Below are 12,944 nucleotides of genomic sequence, written 5' to 3' on the forward strand. Positions count from 1 at the left end.
TCCTATGATGGCATTGTGGTCATGAAAAGATAGCCATGACAGCATCAGATATGCTAATTTCAAGATAATAAGGGAAGACTCAACATATACAAATGAATTTGAGAAAAAGGTCATTAGAGTTTTGTGCTAATCTTTTGGTTTTGGTGTTCTACCATTTGTTTCAAAATACATATCAGTAAAACCTTAAACTATACTTTAAGACATCTGACAGGGAGAAAATTTTCCTGCCAAGGCCCTATTTGTCTAAGAGACTCCATTTGTTATGTTCATTATATAGATTAATATTAAATGAAAAAGATATGGGCGGCACAGTGGTAGCGCTGCTGCCTTGCAGTTAGGAGACCCGGGTTCGCTTCCCGGGTCTTCCCTGCGTGGAGTTTGCATGTTCTCCCTGTGTCTGCGTGGGTTTCCTCCGGGCGCTCCGGTTTCCTCCCACAGTCCAAAGACATACAGGTTAGGTGGATTGGCGATTCTAAATTGGCCCTAGTCTGTGTTTGTGTGTGTCCTGTGGTGGGTTGGCACCCTGCCCGGGATTAGCTCCTGTGTTGGCTGGGATTGGCTCCAGTAGACCCCCTGTGTTCGGATTTGGCAGGTTGGATAATGGATGGATGAAAAAGATGCAGACAAGTTTAAAGGATGAGACAAGAGAGTAATCAGTTACTACTTGTTTGCCAGCCTGCTCACTTCCTGAATCAAACCGGGATGCCTGCTCTTTTGCCTCTTGTTCTCTGCCATCAGACTACATATTTAGCTAAAATGAGAGCCTGTGATTCATGGATGTAGTTATAATGTCTAGAGTCACATTATGTGGAACACTGTGATTGATATATATTTTTTAATTTCAGACATTTTTGTTGTACTATTGACTGTGCCATCCCCATATTCAGTAAAATGGACTTATTGCTGAACATGAACCCAGACTAATCTAGACTTCTCAAGCCTAACACTTAGCCAAATACAGTCAGCAGAGGAAAGCAGTCATGGCCAAAATGCTATTTGAGTTTATGAAAAAGAATTGACATTGTTACCTGCTATAGATGGTATTATACAAAATAAATGCTTAATGACTGTGGTACCTTAATATACAAAATGATAATAATTATAAATAAATATTTATGCATCATTTTGAAAGCCCACACCCCTATAATTATACTTAAATGCATTAAAATGGAATGTTTAACAATTAGAAATACAGCTGACATACAAGCCAAGATGTACTACTCTTCTACATTAAAAGAAATAATTTTAAAAATCATTGAGCTAAAACAGAATTGAACGGTTTATTGAAATGCACTTATGCAAACAAATATGGAAGTAAAGAAGAGGCCTAAGACAGCATTGAATAAACTCAAAGTGCAAACATGCAAACACTATAAGGATGTAAATATCCATTTGTGAAGTCAGTAAAGAAGAGGGGTATTTTCAGTTGGAAGCCAAATATCCAGAATGAAGTCAAGAAGTTTCTAGGTTTGAAAAAAGGATTGTGAACTTAAATACATGAATCATTTATTAAAAAAAATGAAAATGCCTAAAAAGGAATTTTAAAGTTAGGGTTGTATGTTATAAACATAAATATATAACAACATCATCATCATTTGGTGCAGTGAATTTGACTTTAAATTAGATGTGTCCAGGCCTCATTGGGTTTGTTCTTATCCTGTATAATATAACAATGATAGCTGGGCACAATATCACTGAGGTCATAACAACAATAGCAGCTAAAATGACCAATACTATAGCCCAAATATTAAGAACATGTGCTGGGATTGGAGCTGCAGATGCCTCTCGAGCCTCCATTGGAAAATGTTATTGGTAGCACAAGTAAGAACTTTCCCTGTAAAACAAAGAAGATATGTTTCCATTAGACAAATGTTCATGATATAAAACTATTATTAATGGAACATCACTCATCTTTCTTAACAAATTTAATCCAATTTCAGGGTCATTGGCAGCTGAAGTCTATCTCAGCAGCATTGTGAGCTAAGCAGGAATCAACCCAATGATGCCGTAATCCATTGCAGTGCATGTTCATGGCCAAATGAGAATCACTAATTAATCTGATGGGCACATCTCTGAGATTTGGGAAGAAAACTATTGTATCCAAATTCAGTGTTTTTTATTAAGCACACTTAAGAGCCCAGCAGGCAACACCGTCATTACAAATATAGTAAGATTAAAAGAAATGCAAAGTAAACACAGGGAGAAGATGAACACCCCACAAAGACAGTGACCTGGCTAACATTCACACCGAGTTGTTTCTTGCAATTTGAGATTTTTGGAATCCAGCCCTATAGCCCTGACCTGAATTAAGTGGGTTTAAAGAAGAATGGATGGTTGGATGGCAGGTTAATTGCTCTGCTTGGATATACACAAGAACTGATCAGTACTTTTGCCACTGTAGCATACAAAAATATTCAAATCAGATTTGTTAGCAGTATTTAAGTCTACAAGGGAAACATTGTAAAAAAAAAGTCTATTAAGGTTTATGCAAGAAAGACTGAATTTAAAAATGAAACATTTTCTTTGACTATGGTAATCACTGGAACAGTGGCAATACTTTCTTTCTTCTGTAAGACTACAATTTAATTACATCACATTAACCCTGATGGAGTCATCAAATGCATTAGATTTAGCTTGAGGTTAAGAGTAGATTGCAGGCAGAACATCCTTTTTAAACACATTCATTGCTTTTCTCCATTTTTTATCAATATAATGGATTAAAAATAGGGTAGGTATACTGTAATTTTATTTATACATCTTTAATGTTTTTCTTTTGGTAATTACAAATCAGGCTTTTTATGAGACCATACCATTTTTAAACCCTAATCTAAGTCAGGGTCGTAGGGGCCTGGAGTCTGTCTCAGCAGAAACTGGGCACAGGGAAGAAAACTGCCCTGGACAGGGTACCAGCCCATTGTAGGTTTCATTCATGGACACACCCATGACAATATGGAATCATCAATTAACCTTATTTTGGGATGTTTGTGGAAAGCCCTGCATGGGCAGAGGAAGATAATACAAACTCCACAAAGACAATGACCAGATGCTGGATTAACACTCAGGTTACTACAAATGTGATGTAGAATAGCTAAACACTGTACTGTCATCCCACTCATTTAATTTAAAGCGTTCAAAGAAATTTCTTATGGTCAAGGACTGGCCAATACTTTAACTTTGTGAAAAGCAGAATTTCAAAATATTTAAGATAATAAAATTAGCTTGAATAACAGATCAGCTCAGACAGTTAACACAAATTCATAGAAACATAGTACTTTATTTGATCTAAGAGGGGAAAATAGTTTTTTACAGAAGTTCAGTAAGTAAATATTTATAACAAAAAACAAACTTCTGCCTTGCCTAATGATAAGAGAGCAGTCACAGTGAGGCACTATAAAGGCGTATTGCCATACACTCTTAAACATAAGAGTTCTTTAATGGCACATTACTGGGTTGCCTATTTCCTCATAGAACTATTGTTTGACAAAGAACCATTTCATTTTGGGAAGATTTCCATGCATGTGAAATTGGTTCTTCAGGCTTTGAAAATGTTCCTAATATGTGAACAAAACATAAATCATAAATGTATGGTAGGTTACCTAACATGATACAACAGATCAAGAAAACCTAAACTTAGTCTGTTGTAAACCATTGATATTTCACAACCCTAACATCAGCTATTCGTGTTGTTAATGGAATGTTATGGATCTAAGTAAATAAAGTTCTTTTCTGGAAACTTTATGTGGATAGTAGTTTTAGGAACCATAAATGGCTCCCCTATGGCATCCATCAGAAGAGCCACTCTGGCAATTTTGTGTTTAAGAGTGTAAGTATGAAAGAGTCCCTGTAGCATTTTATGACAAACTTATGCTATATAATCATTTATCAAAAATTAGACCAGTAAAAAATAAAATGTAATGTTAAAAATTATGATAGTTTATATGTAAGAGCAAACTATATTAAATGTAATGATGAGGCAGGGAATAAAATGGGAAGTATGGTGGTGCAGAGGTTATCATTGCTACAACAAAGTAGTAATATTTGATTCACAGAGCAAATATTTAATTTATAATACTATTATTATATGTTTATATTGAATGGTAGGTAGTATGGAGTAGTGGCTGTGGCATTTAACAAGTGAAAGGTGTTAGTTATGCAATTCTGAGCACCTACTGATCCTGCATAATCTGCAGTTGTAAAAGAAATACAGTATATGTATTTGTATATTGTAAGAAGACAGAGAGAGGCATTTGCCAAATAATAATAGGTAACAAGGTTGATACAGTGGATAACACTGCTTCTTTAAGGATTCAGTCTCCTGAGTTTGTGTTCCACACTCTGTCACTATCGATATGGAGTTCTTCCTGTTTTTGCATGGTTTAGTCCTTGCTCATTCCACAGACATGTTGGTTAGATGGACTGGCAATTCCAAATTGGTTTTGTTTGAGTGTAGGTGTATGGGCCCTGCAATGTACTGGTACTTCATTCAGTCCTGGGTCCTGTATTGTGTGATGTTGCTGAGATAGGCTCTTCTCCCCCTATAATCCTCAAGTGGTTTGCACTGCTCCTTTAGAGATTCAGGTTCTAAGTTAAAAATTTCACCCTGACACTGTCTTTGTGGGATTTGTATATTCTTCTGTATCTGTGTGAATTGGGTTTTACTCCAATATTTTAAAGATGTCTGTGGAAGTTTAGCTGGCAACTCCAAACAGTCTCATGGCTCATGATGAGTGAATTTTGGGAGGTGCGTGAGTGTGCTCTGTGACAAATGGGAAACTCATCACATGCTGCTTGAATAGACATTGTCTTCCCACTAAACTGAGACAGGTTAGACAGGAGATTGTTGATTAAGGTTTAACAATGCAAGAAATAACTCCTTCCATACAAATTCAACTAACAAAGAAATCTCAATACATAAATCATTGTACCTTATCAGCAGCGCACCCCTCATCAGTGACAGATGAAGTCAGGCGTGTTGAGGTCTGATCAGATCGTATCCATTTGAGAGTAACACAGTTGCATTAGTTTTTCCTCGTTGCTTGTATTGCAAAGAAAACACTTAAAACTCTTCTTTGTGTTGAAAGGTTTTTTTTTGACTCTCCAGTTTAATGCTGAAAGAAATCATACCCAACCTCCTGTTTGTAAGTAGCTAAAAAGCTGTTGTCTCTGCACCATTTTCTAATAGTGCGTCCATCCCTCAATCAACTCAGTTTCTATAACTTCTTTCTCTGGTTAAGACCTTAGTAAATTTGGCACCTTTTTGGGCAGCACAAACTCCCTGAATGGAAGGAATGGTTGTGAGACTTGCCAGGAACTAACCTCAAGATGATAATTATAAGTCCCAACAACTCAGAAGGAAGGTTTATTATTGAGCAGAAGAAAGGCCACAGGCATTAAAAGGAAGGAGGAGCATACTTTGGTGTGGACATCTAGATAAGCAACACCACCAGACACTCCAATTGATTTGATTTCTCACTTTAAACAACTACCAGCATAACTGATGAATTGACTGAGAGATGAAGGCGCTATCAGTATGTGATGCAAAGAAATAAACACACTTAATGCTGATACGTTTTTGACTACTGAGTATTAGTCTGGGTGTGGAGAGATGCCAGAAGGGTACTGCTTCCAAATAAACATATTTACATATAAAGAGGGATTGGTCAAAGTATGTGGCCTTTGGAAAATATTAAAAATTATAGATTTGTATTTTTGTCTAGTCATTTTGTAGCTTAAGGCAATACTTACATCTAAATTAAGTACCTCAGACTTCTTGTATGGAGAAACTAAAGGCATAGCAAATAAAATATTGAAACAAAGTGTAAAAATATTTTAAAGCATACTAAATTACAAGAAACATTCTGAAACAGTGGACCACTTTTTAATGATGCAGTTAATTTGCTGGTATGTTATGTAGTTTTTTGCTATGATTTGAAATTTCAGAACAGATGTCACATACTGTGCTTTTTGTTGTTTTGTTCAATATACTGCAGAACAGGAAACATGCTGAAAAAAGAGTATCTACGTGAGTGTTTTTATTAATGTTACTTTTAGGTTTTCTATATAAAGAAATAAATTGAAATTGAAAATTGAAATTTTAAATTATATTCACATTTTAGTCCAAGTCATTTTACTACACACTCATTGCTGTCAGGATTCTACAGATAACATAAAAAAATAAATAAATAAATAAATAGTTTGGCTGAAACTACAAACTTGCTGAAATTTAAACAGCCACTATGTAGATAAATGTGTGTAACAGTCTACCCAAACTATCTCTCACAGAGCATACAAAACACTGCAGACCTGGATAGTTAAAAAGAAATCAAAAATTGTGTAATGACCCGGCAGTCTGCGCTGGCGGCATGGTGCATTGTGGGTAATTCTGTAACGTTCACTGTTTGCGCTGGGCAAGCAAGGCAGTCGATTTCCTTTTGTATTGGGAATGTATATGTGTATTGTGTTGCAGTTGCTTGGGGGGTTTGGGACATTTGTAGCCCAAGTATAATAAGTGTAACAGTTACCATCAATGAGAAAGATGTCTTCAGAAATGACCTTGGCAATGGCCTTGCAATATGTTGAGCTTTGTTTCTGACTATCTGCTCTAATAAAGAGATACAAAAGGACAGAGCTGTGTGTTGCTAGATTTCATCTATGCAATTATTACGGAGACACTTGGAGTCGTGCGGTGTATGGGACACGAGTGCTTGCCTACTTAATGAGCTGGGTACAGCTGCGTGCATGACGTTGGCATTCCGATAGCTTGGGGGAAGTGCATGGCAGAGTTCGGCTCCGAAAACTTCAATACTCAACCACGGGTTGCTACAATATAATTAAAACAAATTTAAAACAAACTTCAAAATAAAATACACAAAAACTCAAATAGTGGTGAAAAAGGGTTACAACAGCAGAAGCAAACACAACATTAGAATAACACAATCTATCTAACATGGAACTTTGCTGATCTTTCATCAAAAATATACAGAATTTACTGTTTTGAGAATTTCGCCACTGCCTGTGGTCTACTTCTTGCCTTACTCCTAGTGATCCCAAAACAGATCCTAGCCCCAGTGACTATGATTAAATGAATTTGGAAATGTATTTATTTTTTTAAATTCTGATTAGGAATTCTGACATTGTCCTAGTTCGTCCTTTAAGTGCAATACTACTACACCTCTCTAATAATATAGTGCCTATACAAAGTATTAACCCCCTTGGATGTTTTCACATTTGTACTTAATTTAGATTACTTTGATCTGTTTTCACATTGACATTGGAGTTAACTTCTAATGATCAATGTCAAAAAAGCCAACTTAAATCTATTGTGATTCACTGTTGCATAAGGATAAAATGTGAAAACTTCAAAGAAACAACAACAACAACAACATTTATTTATATAGCACATTTTCATATTGTAAGAAAGAGTGAATAATTTTTACAGCTACTGTATGTTTTTTGACATTTAATGTAATGTTATGTAATAATTTATGCAAACTCTTTTGGACTATGTTTTCAATACCTGAACATTCTCTGGGCATATCATGAAGAGAACTTTGAATATAAAAACAGTCTGTGTTTAGCAATACAAGCACACAAACAGCTGAATATGAACCTGATGTTTAAACATAAGAATATTTCAGAATTAAAGGTAAAAAAATGAGATAACCTGGAAAAAGTTAAAAGAGATAACCATATGAGTGGAAAAATGTGGATTAAAATCTGGGCTTAATATTATGTGAAATAAAAGTACCTATGAAGTTGGCTTATGCATTTTTAATGGTTCTTTCTGTGGAAAAACAGGAATAACTAGTAAACACATAACTTAGAATTAACTGAATTAAGATATAGTAAACTTTTGAGTGATACATTGTAACTGGTTTGACATGTAAATAATTGTTCTGTTCTATTGAGGGGCTGAAGTATGGCTTGATCATGGCAGAACTGTATCTCACAAATATTATATTACCTTCTTGCCTTATGCCTAATGTTGCTGGAGTAGCATGCCATCCTGTACTGGAGAAAGCAAATTAAGAAAATTTGTGGAAGTGTTTTGTTACTTTTCTCAAGAGACCTTTAGAAAATAAAGTCAAATTCTTGAATATGGAACTTGTTTACTAGTAGACTTATTAAAAAAGCACAACAAACACTTGGGAATAGGTTATATTCACAGAGATAATAAAAACAAAATGGTAACTACTAAAGAGTTTAAATACACTCCTCCCTGTAAATACTGTTCTCTTGCTTTCTTCGTTATATTTACCCTCTGAATTTCACAGCTGAATGGAAAAAGTAGACCTTGGCAGCAGTTCCCTTCAGCGTCACTTACTGATTTAATGATAACCACATGGGATGGGAACTACTCTCCTCTGCTTAACAATACAGTACTTACCAAAAAACCAATAATGTTGACTGCAAACTTATTTATAAAAATAATATTATTGACTGTTATGCTATAAACAACAAAATAAAGCGTATTTCTAAATTAGAATTGTTATAGAAAACAGGCGAATGAGCAGTAGCACAAAAGATGTTTTAAATAAACAAGACATTTTAGTGAAAGCAAAATGTGAAAAAGTGACCGATTTATTCAGTAGACCACCCACGGAAGATGTTTTAATTAATTAAATTAGCAATAAGTCTGATTTCATTTTCTAGTCAATATACGTCCATGGCGTAATACGATATAAGCTGTTACAGTTTCAAAGAGGGGATTCGTCAGTTTATAGCTCTCCGTTCAACATGTGCAATATATTTAAGGCAGCATTGTGAAAGGACAGAGTTTGAACGAGGCTAAGAAAATGTGGAAAATAAAGCATCGTCATACTGGAGGCAGTTACGGCTACAATAAACAGAAAGGTCTGGACTAACGAAATAGTATTTTTACACAGCATCTTTCACTGAAAACGACAAAATTATACTTAAAGCAAAGTCCAGGAAAATACACTGAGATGGAAAAGCGTCAGTAGCGGAAGAGTATTGACCCGGGTTTCAGCTAGAAGACATCAGCCAGAAAAAAATGTTGGGGTGAATTTAACGAAAACAACGATAACTACAAACTAAGTTTTTATTAAATACATGCGCTTTTTCTTTCATAATGCATTCGCAGTCGAAATTATACAAAATGTGAGCGGTGATCTCACCTTAGTTCGCAGAGAAGGAAGATCTTGGAAGAAATCAAGTCGCAAATGGACTGTTAATAAACTCAAGATGGAAAGCGACCAAGTGTTTAGTTAACCCTAAGACTCCTAGCGGAACAAATGCCTGTCCTGAAACTGCCGCCTGCTTATACTGCCGCGTGGCTCATGGTGAAGATAAAAAGCGTTTTTGGCTTTCTTCTGCGATTACAGATGTACGCAGCAATTCTTCAGGTACTACTGAATTGCAGACGCAGATTCACCATTTACAAATCTCAACAAATACTCGAATCACTGCAGGTCCGCGGTTAACACGCCTTCGCCGCTTCATTCCACGCAAAGAATTAATCTGAAATGGATTCTTGCTGCTTAAAATAAGTTATGTTTCACTTCTTTATTCAGTCAGTATTCAATTGGAAATAAACTTGCGTGTGAATTACAAAGCATTTCAGGGTAATGTACGCCAAATTGTTAGCACCCTGCTACCAAAATTAATCTTTGATTTGGATTTCCATCCATCCATTCATCCAGTCCACCTTACCTCACGTCTTTGAACTGTGACCATCCGGAGGAAAACCGCACTGCAAAAAAAAACTAAACTTTTAAGTAATATCTATATCAACATTTGGATAAACTGACTGTAATTTTCTTCCTCGTATAAGTTGCTGCAGCGACCTTGCTGAGATGTCTTTGTTTTCTTTAATAAATTCTCTGAATTGTCCAATTTCATCCACAATTTCATCTTCCTCCAGATCACCCGCATATTTCTTCTAAAGATTAGCCGCTCCATTTTGAAGATCTTCTACAGAGATGGAGGGGAATATTGTTCAAAAATCCAAATGTCTGCTCAGTGTCTTTGTAGGAGTGATACCTCCGATCCAGTTCGGGAACGAGTCGGTCTATGATGGCGATAAAAACTGTTGTTTTGCCTGATCGCTCATAGTCAGATTCAGTGGATTCATCTGCTTGTTTTTTCCTTTTTCTGTGCCTCTGTGTGTCCACTTTGTAGTGTTGGAACACAGTTGGTGACATGTTCTTTGCACCACTTTCAAAGTTGTCAAAATCATCTCGCAGGCAGACTACATAATTCCTCAATGAGTTAATGAGATCAACAGCGTTACATAAATCCAAATTAACTGCCTGTAGAACAGTGCTTGTCTTGTAAAAGTGTTGCAGTATGCGGTGCCACATGCTACACAAAAAGGAAATCTCTAGTTTTTCCATCTTCACGTAGAGTGTCCTGGCTTCATCCCGAGCAGTAAGGGTTTGGTTTGGGTCATCAGATAACTTTTCCAGTGACTCTTGAATTCTGGCGTAGTACTTCTATTGCTAGTGCGTGTGCCGACCATCTAGTGTCTGAAAAGCATTTTAAAGCCTCTATCCTGTGGATCAGCATTTTGTTGCTGACTGGATGAAGGTTCGACAGCCTTGAAATATCCAGTCAATTTAGGGATTTCCTTTAGCAGTTCTTGGTTATGCTGTTCTTTAATTCATTGTGCTTTTCGTTTTTGTGCTCCGCTATCATATTTTCTTTCGGGCATTTTGCTGATATGCTGTCCAGTTACCCAGAATAACACAGTGGTGTGGTGTGAACTCAAAACAAAATTAACTTTAACCGGGTCACATCTACCCAATCAGCTGTTTAAATTAAAATGTTTCTTATTGGCCAATGGGCATCAGGGAGGTGATTTTCTTTTAGTAATTAAAAAAAATAATTAAAAATAGTGTGGACAATCCCAGGCCCCTGTTCAGCCTAGGCCAGCCTGTGCGTTAATCCAGGCTGCATCAGTGCATGCTCCCAAACTTAATGCGACCTCTCTCTAGTTAACACATGAAAAAAAAACTTCTCTGTAACTTAACAGTTAAATGATTAGTAATTCAGATATCACTTGAAATGATACTAAGGTTTATCAGGAACTTTAAACTTTTATGTTGTCAGGAGGAAAATAACAGGCTGTTTTTGTGATGTAGGTGCTAGCGGTTCACCACTATATCAAAATCTACTGTACTTATATAATACGCTACTGTGGCTGTCTGTTTGTCTGTCCAGGATTTTAAATCAACTATAGCGTTTGACCTATTGACCAGAAACTTTGGTACACATATACTACGTGACATCTACTATCCACGTTCAGCTTGATGCTTGACCTCCAAGGTCAAAGGTCAAACCAGCAAAGTCAAGGTCAAAAATCAAATAACCTGTAGTATGAAATTTGATACATATATACTACGCTAAAACTCTGCACTACAGCTTTATATTAACAGTGAATAATTTTGGAATTATTACTCCTTTTATTTTTATTTTATTGTAGAATCAACTCTCGGCCGCAGGCAGCAGGGCAGTCATGCGGCGCATACGTATGGCGCCGTTCTCATCCCTACCACCTTCGCCGTCACATCCCCTACTTCTTCATATCTTAAATCATTCTTGAGGCAGATTGAAGACTTATGTCCCAGCTTAAGTGAAAAATTAAGGAAAACGTACTAAGTAATTGCATCACAAAAACTGACTTAAATCAGTTTTAATGCGAAAAGATGCTGACAAAAGAAGAGAAGAAGCGGGCTGCTAGGCTAGAGAAAAGAATAGCTGCTCAGGAAGCAGCAAGTGCCATCAACCTCTGAGCAAACGAATGCTAAACTTACAGAGAAAGAAAGTCAAGTGTATTCATGGCACGTTATTGAGCAGTGCGCTGTTACTAATAAATAATAAACAAACAAGTAAACAAATAAATAAATAATGTAAATCAGCTTCCATAATCACTAAAAACATTCAGAACACACAAAAAATCAGCTTGCTAATCCTCTTTAAGTTTTTATTTCTCACAAGGCAAATTTGTGGGAAACATCAGGAAAAATGTAGTTCCGTGCCAAAGGAGGTGGTCCTTATGCAAATATACTAACTTTATGCAAATATAGTTTTCTGTTCCATTGTGGCTTTAAAGCAATACAATTATTCATAAAACAGTGTTGCACATTGAAACAATTAATTGATTCTAGCAGCTAAAATTCGGCTTAAATGTAAATTTGTATGCATTATTTAATCATTGTTTGAACTACAATTTTATCACTGTGAAAATATACAGTTAACGTAATATAGTTTTACAGTTTTTTTTTAAAGTGATATTCACCTGGTTCTCCTCAAAATTTACATCAAGCTAAGATTCGACGGTCCCTTAAAGTCCTTGTCCTGTACACGTCACTTATTCCTTGAGTCTATGATTCTTTGTATGAATGAAAGCTTTCTAAAGTTTGTACAATATGAATTAAGTGTCCATTAGTGTATTTAACTGTCATCTTACCTACCACATATAAATTGAACGGTATGAACATGGATGGACTGATAACCCACAGTGCAACATGGACCACTCAAAATAAAATTTTACAGTCATTTTCTATCTTATGACAGAAGATGACTTAGCCTACTATTAATACACAATAGATTTTTCAATACAGTATTTTATTGTGAATAATTACAGCTACCATCTGTGAAATGCAGGTAATTTTTAACAGTTCACATGCACATGTGGAGATCATGCAAACGCCACACAGTGAGTGCCTGGGACTTGATTTCATAATGCCATATTTGTAGCAACCACCTCAATTAACCATTTTTGAAACATATTAGACATACGTCAGATAATAAGTTGCATCCCGTCTACGTTTTGCTTTTGGGTACTTATTAATGAACAAGAAAGTGGGTAATGAATTGACTAAATTGTTGATTTTTTAAAATTGCGCCTGTACTTTCAACTCTTAAACTCCAAATTACGTGACCAAAAATCAGCATGTCTTATTTTATGTACTGGAGAAAAG

General features: G+C 35.9%; 1 long non-coding RNA gene across 1 annotated transcript; it reads right to left on the reverse strand.

Annotated features, from left to right (window-relative positions):
• Positions 1-1,255: 1,255 nt before the first annotated feature.
• On the reverse strand, positions 1,256-9,424 carry LOC120542875. Its single transcript, XR_005636249.1, has 3 exons — positions 9,138-9,424; positions 4,926-5,108; positions 1,256-1,834 (listed from the first exon to the last, which is right to left on the reverse strand). It is a non-coding gene; the product is annotated as an uncharacterized LOC120542875 (long non-coding RNA).
• Positions 9,425-12,944: the final 3,520 nt, after the last annotated feature.

This window comes from Polypterus senegalus, chromosome 13 (genome assembly GCF_016835505.1).
Source record: "Polypterus senegalus isolate Bchr_013 chromosome 13, ASM1683550v1, whole genome shotgun sequence".
Taxonomy (NCBI): Eukaryota; Metazoa; Chordata; class Cladistia; order Polypteriformes; family Polypteridae; genus Polypterus; species Polypterus senegalus.